Below are 21,822 nucleotides of genomic sequence, written 5' to 3'. Positions count from 1 at the left end.
GGCCAGATTCTTATACACTTACTCGTGTTGAGTAGTATCTTATTCCACTGGTAGTCCCGCTGAGACTTTTCAAATAAGGTGCTACCCAGTGTAGCAGTATCTGTTTTCTACGTTTTATTTAAAAGAAAATCATGGTAATTCTTAGAACTCAGATAGCAATTTTCCCTTCAAAGCACTTTGCAATCACTAACTAATTATTAACCCTAATAATTCAAATGAGATAATATTATCTCAGATGGGGCAGAGAGAATACAACCTGCTCTTGGTTAGGCGTGGTGTGTAATTCAGCTGCTCCAGGAGCAACCCAGAGAATCAATCATGAGACTCAGATTCACAACTCCTCCTCTGCTCCTCCCTTGTCCTGGGGAAGGAGTAAATTACTTCACCTCTTTTCATGGAGTCCCTTATTCACCACTTGCACCTGACCAGCTAATGTGGCTGGTGATTAAGGGGACCTGAGCTCAGATTCCTCCCACCGGTGGTCTCTTAGCCCACTAGCTCGGCCATTCTCAACCTTTTTCACACTATGATACCACACTGCAAGAGAAAAGAGTTTCAGGACCCCATGCCCTTTTAACCATAGAGAAAGGGAGGGTGGTTGTGACCCTGCTGGAACTGTTCATCACAACCCCCGATTGAGGACCCTGCATTAGACAGCGCTGCCTCGCTAAAATGAGTACATATTATGGTATTCAGTCAACAATGTGACCGGGTTGATCAGCAGGCTAGATCAGTGTCTTGGCAGCAGCTGTGAGGTGACTGACTGAGTTGGTGGAATTTAAGTGGGTCATGGAGGGACACAAATAGGGTCCAAAGGTTGAGCAACATTTGCTAGCTAGCTAAGTAAGTATTTTCTGCAGGCTGTTTTACAGCAGCTGCTGGACTGCTTTCCCTAGCTGGAGAAGGAGAAACAACAATTGTGGAAATCTGAGAAGCAGCAGCAGTTGAGAGAAACTATTGGTTCCCCAGAATGAATGGGCAGGGGACACTGAGGGGTCCATTTTGGACTGGTTTGGATTGGAAAAGTCATGGAGAACTAAAAGGGGCTATGCACGTAAAGGGAATAACATTACCATAAAACAAAATACATTCCCATTCACAGTACCTTAGTAAATGTTTGTAATAAAGTAGGTTCGCAAAATACATGGAAGATTCCATTTGAATTTTCTATATACCTTTTCTTTCAAACAAGCCTTAAGGATTCTGTTAATGTAGACATAATCAGGTGAAAAATATGGGCTATATTGTGCCACCCATCCTCAGACTGAGTAGTACCTCACTTTGTCAATAACCCAATTTTCTTCAGCAGAGCTACTGATGGATTAAGGAACAATTCAACTGGAATAAAGTTGGCATAACCTGGCCCTGAGATGGGACTGACAATTCAATAGTTCGAGATTAAACTTTTAGAGATGAGACTGAAGCTAAACCCTGGTTCAGATCATACCCAAACCTTGGGGAAAATTTGACTCCACTTCTGTAACTGAACCTTGCAGTTTGTGCCCACCTCCATTAACTTTTAATATCAGAATGTTTTCATAAATCAAAGGCCAGAAAATAAACATCAGGGTCTTAATTACTATATGTATAGAATTATGATAGCTTTTTAGAAAACGTAATGATCTGTATTTCTGTAACATTACAAGCACTATTGCATATAGTCACATACTCCTTGGATAAACTGTCAGTTTATTTGTTGCATTAAACAATTTGTAACATTATTCAGCATTTGTATTACAACAGTATCTGTAGGCCCCGTCCATGACCAGGGTCTCATTTCTGCTAGGTGTTCCATTGTGTTGTACCAACACATAACGAGACAGTCCCTGCTCTGAAGAGTTTATAGTCTGAATAGACATGACAAATAAAGGCTGGCAGACAGGAAGAATTACTGTGCTATGTTACAGATGGGGAACTGAGGCACAGAGAGATGAGCAACTTGTCCAAGGCCACACAGGAAGTCTGTTGCAAAGCCAAGATTTGAAACCAGTCTCTGTCCAGTGTCTTAATGACAAGACAGTCCTTCAGGTATGTCTGCACTGCAGTTAGACACCTGTGGCTGGCTTGTGCCAGCTGACTAGAGCTCAGAGGGCTCAGACTAAGGGGCTGTTTAATTGTGGTGTAGATGTTCAAGCTCAGGCTGGAGCCTGGGGTCCTAGAGCCAGACGCAGGTTTCTTAACTGCAGCGTAGACATTCCTTCCTCTCTAAATACGACTTCCCCTTCTCTCCCCAAAAACTTTATACAGGACACAGTTTTGGAATTTCTGTAATGCAATGCCTGCTAAAAAGAAAACAGAGCAACCTATCATTTAAGTTTTAAACAGTTTAGAAGCATAAACAGAATACACCTTTCGTTTTTAAAATGTTATGCTTACTCCTCTACTTATGCAAAAATACATCTTATTGGAGAAGTTACTGCAAAGTTAGTCCAGATGGTGTGGGTGGGGCATTAATGAATGCAAAGAAGGAACGGGTAGCTTAGCTACTGAGCAATGAAGAATGCAAAGATCCATTTGGAATCCTGGCTCCGCATAAAACAGAACTCCAGTGGAATGTCTGCTCCCCGCTGCCAGGCCTTAGCAGGATGGCCATCTTTCTCAGTCACTATGACTTAGGCGATTTGCTGCCTAAGATATGGCTGGTTATTATGTGAGCATGCTGTGAAGAGTGACTACTCCATAGGACTACCTCGCCCTCCTGGCTGGTCACTTTCCCAGGTTGTCACCACAGAAGAAGGTTGCCAGTGATTACCTGGCAAGAGGCTCCATACCTTCCTTTTCCTTCTTATGAGTTCCTCGGACACATTTCTTCATGAATGGTAAGGAGTCTGGTGGCACCTTAAAGACTGTTTTACCCACGAACGCTTATGCTCAAATAAATCTGTTAGTCTTTAAGGTGCCACCAGACTCCTTGTTGTTTTTGTGGATACAGACTAACACGGCTACCCCCTGATACTTCATGAATGATGTGTGTTCACTCCCCTTTGCATAGCAGAAAGAAGCATCTAGTCCAGAGTTCTGAGTACGCAGTGCAAACAAACTTGTAATTATTAAGAAATTCAGTTCTTTGCAATTTAGGAGATTAAAACTCTTCAAAACTTGGAATAAATTTGACAGTTTAAATCAATTTTCACGGCAAGGCTCTGAAGCCACTTGCACTTTTAAATCTAAGCTCTTTTAACATTTTGAAATGCTTCAATAACATTACATTCTATGCACTATCTGAAGTGATTTAATATTCCTGAAGTGTGTCAGGGTTTTTTTCTTTAATGAGCTCTTCAAATCTGTATGAGAATTATATAACATGCAAGGATAGCTGTTCAAAGTCTGCCAAACTGATTTAAAAATATAAAGTTCCTTGCTCCTCCCCTAGAAACTCTAATGAGTAAGTAAAACATGCAAACAAAAAAGAATCTCTACAAAGTCATGCCGCCTGTTAAAACAACATCCTCAGAAAACTTTGAAGCCCAAAGGAACTTTAATTTACCTTTCCTAGTGAAGGGAAAGCAAAAAGAAGAGATGAAAATAAGCGAATGGCTGATTGGATGACAGGTCATTCTTGGAATAGAATTTTTCACCAGTTCCATTCCACTAACGCAAGTGGAGGGGATATTTTCACTTAATATTTTCACATTGTTTCCTTAATATTTTCAGTTCAACATCACTTAAAGCGATAAAGATAATGAAACCAATTGTCAGAGTGCCTGGCTTTCTCCCCCCACCCCAATGATTTGTGTTTATATATTTTATCTAAAAGTTAAAAGAATATAATACATCCTGCAAGAGGCACTAAGAGCTACGTTACTAGACAAATGACAAACGATTAATGTGTAATTAGGACCCTACCAAATTCAAGGTCCATTTTGGTCAATTTCACAGTGATGGGATTTTAAAAATCGTAAATTTCATGATTTCAGCTATTTAAATCTGAAATTTCACGATGTTGGAATTGTAGGGGTCCTGACCCAAAAAGGAGCTGTGGGGGGTTATAAGGTTATTGTAGGGGGGTTTGCGGTACTGCTACCCTTACGTCTGTGCTGCTGCTGGCGGTGGCACTGCCTTCTGAGCTGGGCTGCTGAAGAACACAGGCTGCTGGCTGGGATCCCAGCTCTGAAGGCAGAGAGCAGCACAGAAGTAAGGATGGCATGGTATGATATTGCCCCCTTACTTCTGCACTGCTGCCTGCAGAGCTGGGACCTCAGTCAGCAGCTGCCACTCTCCAGCGGCCCAGTTGTAAAGGCAGCAGCGCAGAAGTAAGGATGTCATGGTATGGTGTTGCCACCCTTACTTCTGCACTGCTGCTGGTGGGGAGCTGCCTGCAGAGCTTGGTGCCCAGCCAACAGCCGCCGCGCTCCAGCTGCCCAGCTCTGAAGGCAGCACAGATGTAAGGGTGGCAATACTGCGATCCCCCTAAAATAATCTTGTGACCCTCCTGCAACTCCCTTTTGGGTTAGGACCCCCAATTTGAGAAACGCTGGTCTCCTCCCTGAGACATCTGTATAGTATCGGGTAAAAGCACACAAAGGACCAGATTTTATGGGGGAAGACCATATTTCATGGCATCTATTTTAGATGGAGTGGTCCAAATGGTACTGTTTGGACTGCAGTGAAGTAAGCTACAGTAGAACCTCAGAGTTACAAACAATAAAGTTACAAACTGACCAGTCAACCACAAACCTCATTTGGAACCAGAAATATGCAATCAGGCAGCAGCAGAGACCAAAAAAAAAAAGAAAAAAGCAAATACTGTCCAATACTGTGTTAATCGTAAACTACTAAAAAAAATAAAGGGAAAGCAGCATTTTTCTTCTGCATAGTAAAGTTGCAGAGCTGTATTAGGTCAATGTTCAGTTGTAAACTTTTGAAAGAACAACCACAACGTTGTGTTCAGAGTTGCAAACATTTCAGAGTTACGAACCACCTCCATTCCCGAGGTGTTCGGAACTCTAAGGTTCTACTGTAAAAGTTACAGTATAGGACCATTTCCTACCAGAACTTCAATGGAAAAAAAGATGTGTACCTCATGAGGCTATCCCAGTGAGCAACATTTTAAATAAACAAACATCTATGTTTGGACAGGTTTACATATTAATTTACTTAAAAATATAGTCAGGCCATATCCTCCTGATTTGATACACGCTCAAATAAAACAATAGATGTCTAGGTAAAATCAAATGGCTGGATGTAAACATCTGTAAATTCTAGACTAAAGTATAGTTCAAAATGAGTTCATTGCAGTAATGCCTCCTTCTTGCTCAAACTGTAGGTCTTTGTGTAAAGCTGTGTTAGTAAACTTTCATACACTGTCCATATTTCAGCTGTTTATTATCCAGAGCAGAATGGCAGTCAGTCAATCTGTTCTTCGCAGCAGCAGCTTTTATTGTCTCCTCCAATCTAGGTCACTGTTAATAAATACCATAGTCTTCCAACTGTGGGAAGTACTGCGCCATGTGTTTCATCAATGAGATGCTATTTCCTCTAAGCAGCTCTTCCAGTGCTCTCTCTAGTTAAAGACATACGATTTTGTTTTTTTTTAAATCCCACCGTCTTACATTTACCGACTAACAATTTCCCTGGTTGTGCCTTACCACTGCCGCAGTTATTAAGATGTTATATGCATGCTTCAGATTTTGCTAAAGGAGAGTCACGTGTCTTCACTTTAACAAAATACTGACAATTACCATTCCCTCATTAAGTGCATGCAGCAGTACTACAATCAAGAAATTTTGGAATTAATTGGCTTCTAATTCTGAGAGAAGTACTGAGCCTGTATCCTCTATTGTTCTTACAACGGCATAATACCTAGAGCTTTAATGAAGGAATTTTTTGAACTCTGCTTTACAGTTGAAAGAGTAGCAGAAGTTGCACATTTTCTATACTGTAAAATTGATTAAATGCATCATCCTGGGTTTTCTTTCTGCACTTACAAAAATTAAAATGATCTCCTTCAAATCATTTTTTACTTTCACCCACAAGCTATTGGGCTCAGTGCGGGAATTATTAGGTGATTTCTCTGGCCAGTGGTATGCAGGAGGTCAGACAAGACGGTCAGAATGGTCCTTCCTGGGTTTATCTATGAATTCTCTTCAGGGATTCACAATTCAAAATGTAAAGAATTTCCCCACCTGCACAAAAGCTGTTTCATGTCTATCAACATGAAAGCAAAAAAAAAAAAAAAAACTTTGAAAGGATTTTTAATTAAGGTTGTCGTCACCCAGGTCTTTTGGTTCTCCCCATACCCAAACGGGTGTACGGTAGCTTCCTCCAAGTGTCTTCTGGGGAGGAGAAACCCAGCTCCCCACCTTGCTTTGACCAAATACTCAAGCTACTACCTTCAGCTCCCTCATGGTTAGAAATCAGTTTCCTTTGCTCTAAGGTGCCCAACTTGGGTGCTCACAAGGTAACGGCTATACAACCAATTCTAGTGGTCTTAACCGAAGTGTGATTGGAGAAGGATAAAAAAATAAAGAGGAAAAAACGACAGAACAATTATACAGTAAATGCTCACAAGATAGGAGAAAAAGCCTTGCTAGACAGGCACAAATCTTATGCTATTAAAGCATAGAACCACTATAAAAACTCATGCACATTTGGTGGTCACTGGAGCCACAGTTTGTGGCACAAATGGCACATGCTCTTCACTCTTCCAAAATCCCCTCACACTCCTGAGAGATGCCCTGGAGCTCTTTTCTGGGACAGAGTCTTGTGGAGTCCCTTAGCAGCTGTTGACCAGAAGATGCCCTATTGAACCCCACCCAGCCCACTTCCACAGATGGTCCTCCAGTTTGGTGAGGAGCTTGCTGGAGTAGGTGCATATAAAAGCACTAATCTTGTAAAAGATGCACTATACTAGCCCAGAAGTGAAAATTTAGGGCCTGATCCAAAGCCCACGGAAGTCAATGAAAGTCTTTCCATTAACTTTAACCAAGAGCTAGAAAAGGAGGAAGACATGGAAAGGTGAGACCTTGAGACTCAGACAGAAGGCAAATGGAGACAATGAGGTGATGGAAGAAAAAGATGACAGAGGAAGAAAAAAGGACTGAAAGTGGAGGGGCCTGCCTTCAAGAAACAAATGTTGTAATTGTTATATAAAAAAAAAGCAAAGACTGCATAAAATGTTGGCTTGTCTGCAAAAGACAATGATCGGGGTTGAACTGTAGCATGTGTTTAGCCTCTTTTTTTCCAGTTTTGTCATTTGCCTAATTCTAGACAGCAATGAGATAGTCAAACGATGCTGTTGTGGCATTTCAGTATTTAAATAATTTTATTTAAACATTATTTCTTTACTGATGCTTAAAAGATATAGCACATATAGTTAAAGGAAAACTTGATATGTGATGTTACAATTGGAAATCCTATAAACAATTTCTTCCCCTCATAAGACAAACACACAAAAGCCAGAGTCTTAGGAAGTAAAATATATACTTTGTACAGAAAACACGCCTCTGACTAGTTGCAGATTACTTCTTTGTCTTATTTCCTCCCTCAATTTTCATAAACCGTGGCAATTTAGGACATCCCTTATTTAGTGTTATTATTTATCGATTTGTTTTTCTTCTTTAAGTGGTTATTTTTCCTCTAAAAATTTTTACATGATTCCTATACTCCGCCCCAAAAATCTTCTGCCCCATCCTCTGATCTAAAGAAAATGCATTTGTATTATGCTTTCGCTACCATGTCTGTAATAAGACATAATTATCTTTCACAGATGGATCATTCTTAGTCTTCCAATATCAGGGAATTACTTTCTTAGCAATCAGGGGTCATAAAAAATAATCCAATTCACTTACTCCCTTGGGATTCTACGTATTCTAGATTCACCTGCTATATGAAGATTTATTTATTTAAAAAAAGAGCTACAAGAGGGTTCATATAGCTGAGCCTAGTAACAAATTTAATTAAATTTATTGTGGATTATAATCTGCCACATTATCCTAATGCCAAGGCAAATTTGCAGGCATGTAATCCAGATCCACAACTGATTTTAATCAGTGTAGCCCCATTAAAGTCATGGAGGATCTGGCCAAAATGTTGCTTTATGAAGCAAGGATCTATAAAGCATCCCAATAGTAAGATGTTTTACTATTCCAATGATTGCAACAATAATTTCCAAAATTCCTCCTGGAGGTCGCTCTTCACAATATAAAACTTCACATATTTCTTCACTAATTTTTCTGTGGAAACTGTTAGATTTAAATAAACTAGCTGAAAATATTTCTGTTCGAAAATGCGGATTCAGTGAAATTAAAACATTTTGCCATAACATATCAATTTCATCAAAATTTTCAACAGGAAATTATCAAAATGTTTTATTTCAATAAGGTAGAAATGCTTCATTTTGAATTTATCATTTCCAATACAATTAAACATTTCAATAAGGTAAAAATAAAATATTTTCATTTTGCAAGAAAATTCTAAGATTTTGACTTTCCATCCCAAATCAAGACAAAGCCATATTTTGAAATCTGAGAATTTGCCCCGGGACAGAAGTTCTTATTTTTTATCAGCTCTAGATTTAAGGAATTCACTCAAAGGCTGACATATGGAGTAACCATTTCCCTAGGAGGATTTGCAATACAACTGAAAAACACTAAAAAACATAAATCTCCAACATGATTTCAATAAAGAATACTTAAAAATTCCAATACTCAGAACACAGGAATTGCCAGACTGGATCAGACCCCAGGTCCTCTTTGTCTAGCATTCGCTCTCCAATTATGGCCAACACGAGATGCTTCAGATAAAGTTGCAAGACCCTACAAGAAGGCAAACGTAAGGCAATCTATCCCCCACATTAGGTCTCATCCTACTCTCTAATAGTTAGAGATAGGCTTAGATCCTGAAACATGAGGTTTAACATCCCTTTCAAAATTGTTGTTATGAATCATAACAACTCTGGATATTCTTGTTATCTTTATAAATGTCCAATTCCTTTTTGAATCCTGCATTTTGGGGGGAAAACTACCATGAGTAGCCCCACTGCTTCCAATATGTGACATATCACAAGGCTGAGTGGCATTGCAGGGTAAGAGGGAGTGAAATAGGGAAGAAGCCACTCTCTCTATGGCATACTCGAGCTTGGAAATCTGCATGGGGATAATACTACTAAAAGCAGTACTAACTCCATTCTGTACTTCTACTTCACTATGAGAGCATGCAACACCCCTGAGGAAATAACCTTGCGCTCATGGGGTAGGAGACCCTAGGGAGATAGAGAGAGGAGTGTGGGCTTGTGCTTTGCACTCCCTCTAGCAGAGTTTTATAGGCAGCTGTAAACTTGTGGTCTCAGGTCTCTGCCCTTGGAAGTGAAAAATGCAGCTCCAACTCTGGGTGTGTCTATACGGCAAGTGTGGATGCGACTGTAGCATGGTAAGCCATACCATTGCTTTAATCTAGCTAGCACAGGTAACAACGGTAGTATAACTGTGGCAGCACAGGCTAGCAATGCAAGTGCATACCCAGGCTCCCCACTGGGCTTAAATCATTGTATCACGGGGTTCAGCACAGGCTAGCCACCTGAGTACATGCTCATTGGGGAGCCTGGGTACCTACTTGGGTTGTGGGCCTGTGCTGAAGCCCATTCCACCACACCTACACTATTATTGTTATTCATGCTACCTAGATCAAAGCTAGCATGGGTGAGCCTATCCAGGCTACAATCAACATCTTCATTTGCAGTGTAAACATACCCTATGAGGTGAGTCTTTACAGTAATTTTTCCCCTCCTATGGGGGTTGTTCTGCAAAAGGGACCTAAATAAAGTACATATTGTTTTTGTAATCTAATGTTCTGTCACCAAGAGCTTAGAAATCAGCACTCACATCCAGCCATGTTTGTTTTTTTTTTCCCAAAGCTTTTAAAAGGGTATTACAAATAACGAAGATTAGGGCACAAAAAGAAACACACTTAAAAACTCAACATCATCCCTTTTCATTAGAATAGAGAGGACAAAAAGGGTATGTGCTCAAACAGCACAGGAAATCCCACAGATTTGGGTAGGAGTCTACTATTTTAGGAATGAAACTCAATTAACTGATTGTCTTTTTCATGTCATTTGTATTACTGCAAGACCGCAATATATCTAGACTTTAATATGTCTATACAGCACTGGAAAAATGCTAATTTCTGTTTTCAGTATAAGAAAACCAAACAAAGAAACACACACAAACAAATACCACCAAGACATACATTTCACAAATATAGGACCTGAATCTGATCTCGCTTACAATAGTTTTATACTAGTGTAACTCACTAAAGGCTAATACAGTCACTAATATAAAAAACTGCAGTTACATCAGCCTATAATAGGGTGACTTCATTGATTTTAATAGAGGCACATCAGTATAAACTTGGTGCAACTCCATGACTGTCAGCGGAGTTACACTCGTGAAGGCGAGATCAGAAGGAAAGCCCCGTAACTCTAGTTTACAATACTGTAATTCTAAAGCAACACAAAAAGCAAATTTGTACATTACCAAAGCTATGTCTTTGGGATTTATTTTTTGCAACGCTGAAGAAGAAATATTCATTTGGCAACCTCTCAACACCAGGAAGAAAAGGAAGGGAGATAAAGACTAAGAAGGGACAAAGAACAAAGTACACAGCCGGGATCACAGCATACTGTAATTAGAGCTGTTAAATGATTACTAAAGCGAGATGGTGTAATCATCATGCTACAGGAAAGTGCTAAGTAGCCAGTCAGCAGCATCTCCAGGGAGAAGGTAAAAGCAATGTCAGGGACATTACCTTTTTTACTTACAATATTCTTAAAATCAGCCTTCTAATTGGCTTAGAGAGTTTAAAAATGTAAAGTCTCATGTCACAAGACCTGGACAGCCTTCTCACATTTTGAAGTGGCCAAGTAAGCTGAAGCAAATGTGAATGTATTAACTTCCTACCCTCTGAATAATATCTAAGTGCAGCTGTCTCTACATATATATTATTTCAAGATCATTTTCTCAATGTTACCAGTGAGACTTGAACTAAAGATCTGTTTCTCATTCGCTTTGGGTGAAATGCAGCCCTACGAAGAAAGCCAGCACAATGCCTGCGCAAAGACTCACTTCAGCCCTATTTTGAAATAGGATTTAACATGATGTCTCAGCAGAGAGGTGAATTTCACACTAATTTCCCCAAGCCTCATTTTAGTTTTGCTCAGATGGTCCTAAAATTAGGCTTATAAAATGTGCCCTTAGCATTGCTGAATATTTCATTTCCTTCCAGCAAAGAAAACAAACTTTCTTAATGTCAACAGTGAAAAATCATGCCACGCTGTTTATGCACCAATACTTTTCTCTATGTGACCATTGTTCCCATTCAGTCAAGTATCAGGAAAACTAATCAGAGTATTCGTCTCGCTGTAAACAGATTGATGATTGATTACCACAAACCCAAGCACTTATTTATTACATTGGTTCACAGATGAACAGAGCAAGGGGTAAGATATAAAAGGTTTTCTATGTATATTTGTACATGGAATTTATTCTGACTGTTTGTGCTCATTCTTTGCAGCATAAATATATGTATTTTGAATATTCCAGCAACTGAAATCTACTCACACAAATACTTGAGAAAAGTTTACTTTATGCTCAAATATTCACCAAAAGCAATTTTCCAGTCACCAAAAAATATCACACATTGTGCTGTGCGGCTTAGTTACATAAATCAGCCAGTCAAAAACAGAAACAATGCCAAGTGATTTATGAAACTAACAAACACGGCACACATTTCAAATATTTTCCCCAAAACAGCTGTTCAAGAATGCCTTTCAGACCAAAAATGAGTTACTAAAGAAATTGGTTAATAATTTCAAATAATAAATAATTAAGAGAACTGCTATCTGCTCACAGAGAGTATTTTAACAGAGTTGAAATTCATAAGCAAATTATTTCTGAGTGCATTAAACACTCATTATGTCACTTTTTGACATCAGTGGAAATCCAATTTGTAGTAAAAGTGCAAAATCCCTTCATTAAAACCTCCGATTCTAAGCAGTTGCACATTACTGTTATTATTTACGTACAGTAGTGCTGAAAATTAACCTGGTGTTTTCCAAACAGAGGAAGATAGCCCTTGTCTCAACTTGTACGCAGTACAAAAAAGATGGACCAAATCTTAAACCTGTGGAAGTTTTTGCTTGGGTTATTTTGTTTTGAAATAATTTTATCTATCATTTTCTCACTTATATCATTCACAGTGAAAACATATTGATTATGGCCTTTGAATCTGCAAAAAGATGCAGATTCTATGTCCATGAAAAAATCCCATTGAAATCGCCATGAAGCTTGAAAGGTCCACTTCAGACCAGGTATTTGCACAATCAGGGCCTAAATGACAAGCTTAGGGACATATGGAAAGAACTCATAAAACAAACATATTGCCACACTAAAACCTCAAAAGAGAGTCCCTGGATTATTATAGGGGAGAAATATTTATACGATCTGAAGAGAAACTGTTAAACAGCAAGACAGTCCAGCAAGCTGATAGACCTGGCCAGGTTGATAGTGTCACTGAAACACACTCTTACTTTCTAAACATTTAAAAAATCATCCACATAGTCTGCAATGAGGAGCCTTTGGCTGGGAACGGCGAACCGCAGCCACTGGGAGCTGCGGGCAGCCGTGCCTGCAGACAGTCAATGTAAACACTGTCTTGCAGCCTGCCAGCGGTTTACCCAGACAGGCCACAGGTTTCCCACCACTGGTCTAACAGGTCCTTTCTGGCCCTTGCTCTCTGGGGAGCCTCGTCCCAGCAGCAGCACTAGATGCACACAATCCTTGTGTTGTGATTGTGCCCAACCCCTGTGCGGGTGCAATGGGAGGAGGAGGAGAGGGGAGCTCCTCTTGCACCCTCAAGACAATCAAGCCCACAGTAAATAGTTTTTTTTGTCAAGATACAGAAATGTCCTAGAAAATTTACTATAGAAGAAAAAATAGGATGCTACAGAAATTGCTTTAAAATGTATAGAATTTAATAGGGCATAGAATTATTTCTATATTTTTAAACAGGGATATAATTCCGCATTAAATTCTATAAGATGGAAGGGGTATCAGTTTCTAATAAGAATGATAGGAAATTAACATAAGGATGTCTTCTCTTCCCAAATAGTTCTTCTTTCAAACATCTTTGCTGAGGCTATGGCAAGACAACTCTCCCAAAGCCCATGTATTATACTATGTTGTTCTTTAACTCAGTCTAAAACAAGAAGCCCAAAGGCCCATATTTAAAATATTTTTTAAGTACAACAGAGGCATCCCTGAAGTCCAATATGGAGTTATATATTTTGGATTTTCTTTTAGAGGAGTACAGTGAGGATAACACAGACATGATTAAGAGGAATAAATAAGATACACATGTCTGGGTCAGAAAAAAAAGCCAGATAGAGCTCTGTCATCAGAAAAATGCAACTAAATCCAAGCATACATAGCACTGAGACTTCGTTAGCGTGAACCAATTAATACATTCCATTTTTATGCAGAGTAAAACATTTTAGATTAACAGGCCAGTGATGCTCATGTGTTCTAACTTTAGCTATCATTAGGGCTAGGTGAACCATGAAGTGATCTAATCTAAATTACACATCCACATGAAAGAGTTTGTATTTTCCAGAAATTAACTTCTCTGTATGAACTAGGGTCAGATTTGCACCGGGCACTAAGCTCTCGCCACCATTTAAACCTTCTGGATATCTCAATTCATGGATTAAAATCTCTGCAGTAGTACATTGTGTATGGGGGGGGGAGGGGAAGGTTCACATTATAAATCCAAAACCAAATAAAACAAACAGCTGGACACATTATGAAGATCTTTATAAACAAATGCCCTGAATTGAATTGATGGGCACACTGGCAGCCAGCATACATTTGGAGGTGTAATCGATTTCCTTGCTCCTTAAAGGCTTGATCCTGCAATGTGCTCAGCATTCTGGCCCTAATCTAGCAGAGCACTTGCTTAACTTTAAGCTGATGAGTAGCCTACCTGATTCCAATGGGATAATTACTCACTTGCTTAAAGTTATGTGATTGAGTGCTTTGCTGGATCAGAGCCAGCGTGCTCAGCACCGTGCAGGATCAGGCCCTGAAGGAGCAAGTAACTGGTCGCATTCTGAAACGGAGCAGGCTAGATCAAACTGAAAGGCAATGATTCCGATCGCATTACCACAGCCTAGCTTGGAGGTGAGAAAGATGTGTATGACTATAGGGAGGTCAACACCTGACCGAACTGGGAGGATTTTCTGGATCTGGCAAAGATAACAGCTGCTCTTGCTGACACTTTCAACATAGGCTTTCAAGCAGAGAGAGCAGCCAAAGGTTATTTTATTTTTAACCCCAAACTCAGTCTGACACAGACAATCAATCACAAATGAGTAAATAAACTACCTTGTATTTATGTACCATGAAGGCTCTCCCACAGCATCTGGCAAGCTTAAACTGACGCAGACTACATATAGGAATCACATCACTCACTCTGAAATGGAGACATCCATTGGGTGAAAAACTGTAGTTGTTAAACAACAGAGTTTCAAGTCTGAAGGTGAAAAGTACCTAATCCAGTTAAAGCCAGAGGGAATTTGGCAATGCAGAATTTAATTACCCCATTTGGAATTTAGACAGGACAACTGGGTTAAACACCCCTACTCTTTTGTCATGGGAACTCTAATGACTACTCGTGGTCAAGACCTCGATTTTATTTCTCATTTGCAATACAGCACTTTGGCAGCAGAGTGCCCTCTAGCTAACTCATAATGAAGAATGCCAACTCCTGAGTTACCAACATATTTCCTACGCACCAAGGTGTTCCTTGGAAGCTACCTAGCCATGTACAGTATTAATCAGGCCTGACCTTCCTTAGCTCATGAAATCTGACAGGACCGTAGCACAGTATGGTAAGGCTGCATTCGTTTTCCAATTAAACCATGTCAGATAAAGAAGCATGCAATAAAATTGTCTCCTATGATGGACTGATTTTAATCCCATAAAATTAACAGCAGGTAGTATTAATGCTGGCTATGGAAGATATGCAATGTTTATGTTACCCGCTTAAGTTAATTAGGAAAAATATTGACAGAATTATAGAAATCAGAGATGAGAAAGACCTTGAAGACCATCTTAACTCATGTTTCTACCAATGCAGAGTTGTTCTTGACATATTCTTCATGCAGTGCACTTTTAGGTGATTCAAGAAATAGGACTTCCATCTCTTCCCTCTGGGGACTATTACACATTCAAATAGACATCACTGGTAGGACTTTTCCCCCCCTTAATATAGCATGAATCACCCTTCCTCAAATGTCAGCTAGGAAACATCTCGAACAAATCCCCTCTCTCTTTACTGTTCACACCCTTCAAATGCTTGTATCGTTCACAAAAGGTATGTTTACACTGCAAAAAGAGGTGTTCCTACCTTGGGTTAGCTAATCCACATTTGCTAACTCAGGTTAAAATAGCAGTGAAGACAACTCAGCTTTTAACTCAGGTTAGCAGCTCAAATTAAAGCCTATAGGTAGGTCCCTACCAAATTCATGGCTGTGAAAGACATGTCACGGACCACAAAATCTAGTCTTTTGTGTGCTTTTACCCTATACTATGCAGATTTCACGGGGGGAGACCAGCCTGTCTCAAATTGGGGGTCCTAACCCAAAAGGGAGTTGCAGGGGGTCGCAAGGTTATTTTAGGAGGGCCACGGTATTGCTACCCTTATTTCTGCGCTGCCTTCAGAGCTGGGCGGCCAGAGGGCAGCCACTGTTGGCCGGGTGCCCAGCTCTGAAGGCAGCGCCCCGCCAGTAGCAGCATAGAAGCAAGGGTGGCAACACCATACCATACCACCCTTACTTCTGCGCTGCTGCTGCCAGCAGCTCTGCCTTCAGAGCTGGGCTTCCTGCCAGCAGCCACTGCTCTCCAGCTGCCCAGCTCTGAAGGCAGCGCCGCTGCCAGCAACAGTGCAGAAGTACGGGTAGCAGTACCGCAACCCGCCCATAACTCCTTTTCGGATCAGGACCCCTACAGTTACACCACCATGAAATTTCAGGTTTAAATAGCTGAAATGATGAAATGTACAATTTTTAAAATCCGATGACCATGAAATTGACCACAATGGACCCTGAATTTGGTAGAGCCCTACCTATAGGGGAGCCTGGGGGTGAACTTGAGCTGCTTTCCTGAGTTAAAAGCCACGTTACTGTGTCTTCCCTGCTATTTTAATCTGAGTTAATTAATATGGGTTAGTTAACCCAAGTTCTGAACACATCTTTTATTAGCAGTGTAGACAAACCCGTAGCCAAATGACTGCTATAAGCATTTAGTCACTCTCTGCATTCTCAAATCACTTCAATTCTTGTTTTAACTCCCCAACTTGAGGACAGCTTTCTGATACTGAGATACTCAGAACTGCTTGGTATTCTAAGTGCCATATCACCAGTATCAGGCAGGGACAACATCCCCAACGCCTGTGATAAGATGTCTGCATACACAACCCAAAATTTCATTTGTTTTTATTGCTGCCATGTTATACCTAATTTGCTGTCCTGCACACATATTTGACAAAAACTAAACTGTAAAAAAGCTTATAGCACATAGGGCTGATCAAAATTTGTCCATCAAAATATTTTGACAGAAAACTGGATTGTTAAGTACATGAAAATTTTCATGTTAAGTGTTTGTAGTTTTTGGCTGAAAATGTTTTGGTTTTCAATATAAAGTTGAAATTTTCTATGGAAAAATACCCAATTTTCCAACTATGTCTATATAAATTGTTTATTCCTCCTAAAATGCTAACAGCTTATGCTGATCTTTGTCATATTTGTTAAAGAAATTGCTAGGAAGTCCAGATTGGAGAGAGAGAATAAGAACCAAAGCCAACATTTTCAAACATGAGTATCCACAATTAAGTATCTAGATCCATATTTCTTTATTTGTTTTGATTTATACAGTCATACCATTAAAAGGGTGTCTCTGGCTTCTTCTAGGCAATTTCTGGGTGGATTTTCAAAATGCCTTAATGACTCTATGTCTCTTAAATACACAATTTATTAAATATGCAAGGCACCTGAATAAGTTGTCTGGTTTTCATTTTAAGCTGCAGGTGCTCCGTTTTTCTGAAAAAATGCAGGCCATGTAGGTAGGTGTCTACATTTAGGAACTCAAGTTTAAATATTTTGGCCCATATTTTCGGCCAGCCACTTTGTTGTGCCCCCAGTTTGGTGGACACACAGTCACAAACTTGTTTTTGAATTACCAATAAGCTAGAGGCACAATTAAGATCACTTGGATGTCCACATGGATGACTACTGGAAGCATGTTCAACTGACACTGTATGTGTCCACAAATTACAGATGTAGAGTAGAGTCCAATTTTAAAAACCATGATACACCAAAACAGCAATCACACTCACATAAACAGTTATGTTTGTTACAAAAATCTCACTATATGCTACACATTCTGCTGCACCAAAACTCCCAGTTTCAAAGTTTGGAGCAAAGGGTTCAGTATTTGAATCTGGATCCTAACTTCATGGCTGATCTTGCTCAACTATGAGCTGAACCAAAGCCCCAGATTTAATATCCTCAAACTTTGGGGCAGACTGAAACCCTGATCCAAATTTTGCTACATTGCTCTGTACTAAAAGCACTACGGTTGGTTTGTAACATGGGTTACTTAGGGTTTGAATCTCCGTGATTCCATACTGCTTATTATTTTACACTTATAAAATCAAGGAGATATGATTTTATTGCTTATCATTCATTTTTACCTTAGTCTTCTGCCACTAGAACTTCATTCTGCCTTTTCAGATATGCCTTTTGCATATTTAAATAGCAAGTCTAATTATCCCGGACTTGATTATCCTCCTCTTTTAAAACCTTTCCAGTGTCATCAACAGTTCAGTTCTTCATTATGTTTAGATTTAAGAAAGCTAATATGCATCACATTCATTAATTCTAGGATGATCTCCAATATTTCTTTTTAAAAACACATCTGTGTAAGATTTCATCTTCAGAGCACTATTGCTGAAATGCTGAGAGCATGGCAGGTTGCTCACCACTAAATCTTCTGGATAGAGGAAAATCTAATAATATAACATGATGTACAGCACTGTAATCAATAACAAATCCTAAATAATTGATGGCATTACATTAGGTTAAAATGGAAAAGATTATGTTCATCAACCCATGCAGAAATATTGTTTCTTTTAAATTCTCTAAAGCAAGTGCCCATTTCTGGCTTTATTTCCAAATTCATTAATAGTAAGCTGGGAAGTGTTAATTTAACATTTTATACTTCCAACTCAATAGTATTTACAGACAGGTTAGTAGGCCATATAAATAATAAGCACCAGATTTAGTAATTCAAGCAATTGACAGCAAGTATTCTAGGCTAGTTGCTCCACAAACACGGCAGTATTTTTGGTCAAAAATGCTGTATTTTACAAGAGTTTTATTGCAGTGTTTTTGATCATTACCACAGAGGAATTTTTATTATTATTATCCATGAGGCTGGTAGCATCACTTATTAAGGTTGAAGGACACCATTGTCAGACTCTATTTTAAGTGGCTTATACCTTTGCCAAATATTAACCGTTTGGGCTGAAATTTTCCATGCTGGTTGTCTGCCTTAGGCTGATTTTTACTAGAAAGCTGCAGCCAAAACAGGTTAGTTGTTTCTGAGGATGACACTAGGGAAAAATACACTGTTTTGTGATGTTAAAAGAATTATGGCAACTTTTGTTTTGGGAAGCTCGAGCACTCCCATTTTGTAGCAGGGACCTGAAATTTGGCATGGTGGGTGGCCTTTACCTCAGGGACATGCTTTTTGCCATCCCCACATGTGGCCAAGTTCTAAGTCTTTGAAAAAATCTCAATTTGCACATACGCAGTGAGACTACTTAGAGTTTAGTAGCTAACGTCTCCAAAGAGTCCATCCCCTCACAGCTTCTACTTTTTCTAGGGGAAGGAAAGAAGTAGACTGGGACACGAAGTGTAGTGATGCTGGACTGAAGTGTGTGTGAGGAGGTGTCAGGGATTGGGTGCAATGGGATGAACAGGGAGAAACTAGCACTGAGTGGGCAAGAAGATTGGCACTGGATACCGGGATGTGGGGAACCAGGATTGGGATTTGGGTGGGTGGAAGAAAGAGAGGGCTGGGAGCCACGGTAGGCTAGGCTGTGACTGGCTGGTCAAGGAGACTGGGATTGGGACAGGGACACAGGGAAGCAAGAAGGGAGGCTGTGACTGGCTATGTAAGGAGACTAAGTCTGGGAGCAAGTGTGGGAAATGGAAGTAAGAGAGGGGAGTAAGCAAGGAGAGGGAGCAAGTTTGTGATTGCATGAGGAGCTAGGGCAGGGAATGGCAAACTATGGCCCGCGGGCCGGATTCGGCCCGTCAGGGCTTTCAATCCGGCCCGTGGGATTGCCAGCCCCATGACGCAGTGGGGCTAAGGCAAGCTCCCTGCCTACCCTGGCCCTGCACCGCTCCCAGAAGTGGCCGGCACCACATCCCTGTGGCCCCTAGGGTGGAAGGGGGGCAGAGGGCTCCATGTGCTGCCCTTGCCTGCAGACACTGCCCCCCGCAGCTCCCATTGGCCGCGGTTCCCCATTTGTGACCCCCTTTTGACTCCTTTGCGACCCCCAGTTTGAGAAACACTGTACTTTTGTATACTTTTACCCTATAGTATAGCGTAAAAGTACACAAAAGAGCAGATTTCATGGGGGAGACCAGATTTCACGGACCGTGACACATTTTTTATGGCCACAAATTTGGTAGATCCCTAATAATAAAGGCGCTGCAATGTGGGTGCATCTTATATATATCATAGTGGGTTTGGGAGTTAGGCCTGTGAACTGTGCCACTCATTCAATGCCACGTACTGAAGAATTCACTGATCAGCATTGCTAAGAGACCTAGGCAGGAATGTGCCATCAGAGTGACACATTATGTCAACAGCCTATGGTTTGGAGGAACAAGGCCAAAATAAGAGAAAGAGAAAACGCAAGGCCCAACATGCTCTAACATGGTCAGTTTGAGTCAAGGAAATTGGGGAAAATGTTGCTTGCATTGAGGCCTTGGATATCAAATTGGCATCTGTATTATCAAAAACATTAAGGGGGAGTACACTCCTGCCGTTTCTAAAAACTCTTTCCCTGGGAAAGGTGATATTCAGTGGTGGAGATCGTGTCTCTCACAGTGAGCTGTTCAGTGGTAATGCCTCCTAGAGTTGCTTTTGTATTTTGATCCTGGACCACCCTCTGCAGTACACACCACAAAAGACACTAAATCCTGTATCACATGGTGCTTTGCTAGTGCTACAACCACCTCCAGGAGAAAAGGGTCTGGTCATCACTCTGAGGGGGCAGATGTGTGATAGGGTGCACTGGCCCTTTGGGCTTCTACGGGGGAATCCATTTGGGCCAAAGTGCCCTAAACTGGTCACTGGAAATCTCACTTCCCCCTGTCTCTACCACGGGGATGTATCCAGGACCAGCTGGGGCTAAGAAGCTGGGCTTGCTTCTGAGCCCTATTATCCCAGCAGGAGGCATATAATCCTGTCACCTTCCCGGGCAAGGTGATGGAGGGGTGTGAAGGGATCTGCTCCCCACAGGCACCACTTAGTGGTCAGGTGGGCATGGCAGGAGTGCTTCTGTCTTGGTCCCCTGGTGATAGCTGCTCCAGCCCAGCATCGGTCTGCCCCCTTCTGTGACTCAGCCTCTGGCTAGGCCACAAGTTGTGTCCATCCCTCCTGGGGTACACAAAGAGTCCAACAAAGGCTAGTTCTGCTGCCCAGGAAGGGGCTTTAGTGGGCCTGCAATAAGGACTCTGGCCTGATTAGCTGGGGAAGGCTCTGGACTGTTTTGTTTTCCATTCTATTTTCTGCAAACTGATGACTTTGAAAGAAACACAGGGTTCAGGATCTAAGGTAGACACATCCTTATTCTGATTTATGTTTTAATCTGTGTGATAAATGAAGTTTTAGTCTGTTCTCTCCAAACTAGGTGCAATGCTCCTTCCTCAGGATCTATATTGTTAGTTATATGCCCTACCCCTGTACTTTAACCCTAATCCCTCCAGTAAGCAGGAATTAATTTTGCGAATCTATTTCCACTAAGAAATCCATTAAGTCCCCCAGGGATGTCAGAGGCTTCAGCTGTTCTTAGCGCTTCTCCCCTTCTAACTTGCAGAGCCTGATCCCAGTTTGAACCTGCAGATGAGTTACTGCAGGCTCTTGTGAGAACAGCAGAGTTGCAACCATAACTCCGCCTCCATGTGGGTACAGGTGGGTTTGGCTCCTTTACTCCCATGTAAGGTAGGGGGAGAGGAGAAACAACACCACAGTGACGTAAACAACTGTAAAAACACACTTTTTTTTTTTCAAAAATGCTCATCGTAGAATATAAGGTGGTGGGAGAGGAGAGGAGAGAAGGAAAGATGGGAGGACATAACATGACATTACATTACAAGCAAAGCAATTCCCTTGTATATATCACTGCAATGTAGCAAATGTGGATGAAAGCAACAAACTGAAAACAGGGGGGAAACTGATAGTGTGTTATGGTGCAATAAAAGCTGTGTGTTGATTGCATAACTAGAAGGGGCTGATAGCACTATGCAAATGATTAAAGCATCACAGCCTATAAGAAAGATCTATTTATTATATTTCCCTTATCCTAAAAGGCTTCTGATACTAACTGGAACATTTTCTGTAATATTTTGTGCCTTGAAAACCACATATAATAAAACATGATTGTGGCAAACATATAAGAATACACCTAGGTCCTGATTTTAATTTAAAACAGAAGTCTCTCCCCATCAGCTTGTCATCCAGATTTTGTTATTAG

The 21,822-nt window shown here is 40.7% G+C and overlaps 1 protein-coding gene across 13 annotated transcripts in view; it reads right to left on the bottom strand.

Annotated features, from left to right (window-relative positions):
• Positions 1–21,822, bottom strand: part of DAB1 (DAB adaptor protein 1) — a 701,405-nt gene that overhangs the window by 177,360 nt on the left and 502,223 nt on the right. The window contains exon 1 of one of the 13 annotated variants that reach the window (XM_054038510.1): positions 10,476–10,534. The exons of the other annotated variants lie outside the window; for them this stretch is intronic. The gene's annotated coding sequence lies outside the window, so the exon portion shown is untranslated. Of the gene's footprint in view, positions 1–10,475; positions 10,535–21,822 lie in introns of those variants that run through there. 13 annotated transcript variants of the gene reach the window in all.

This window comes from Malaclemys terrapin, chromosome 8 (genome assembly GCF_027887155.1).
Source record: "Malaclemys terrapin pileata isolate rMalTer1 chromosome 8, rMalTer1.hap1, whole genome shotgun sequence".
NCBI lineage: Eukaryota > Metazoa > Chordata > Testudines > Emydidae > Malaclemys > Malaclemys terrapin.
This window is presented reverse-complemented; position numbering and strand designations above follow the sequence as displayed.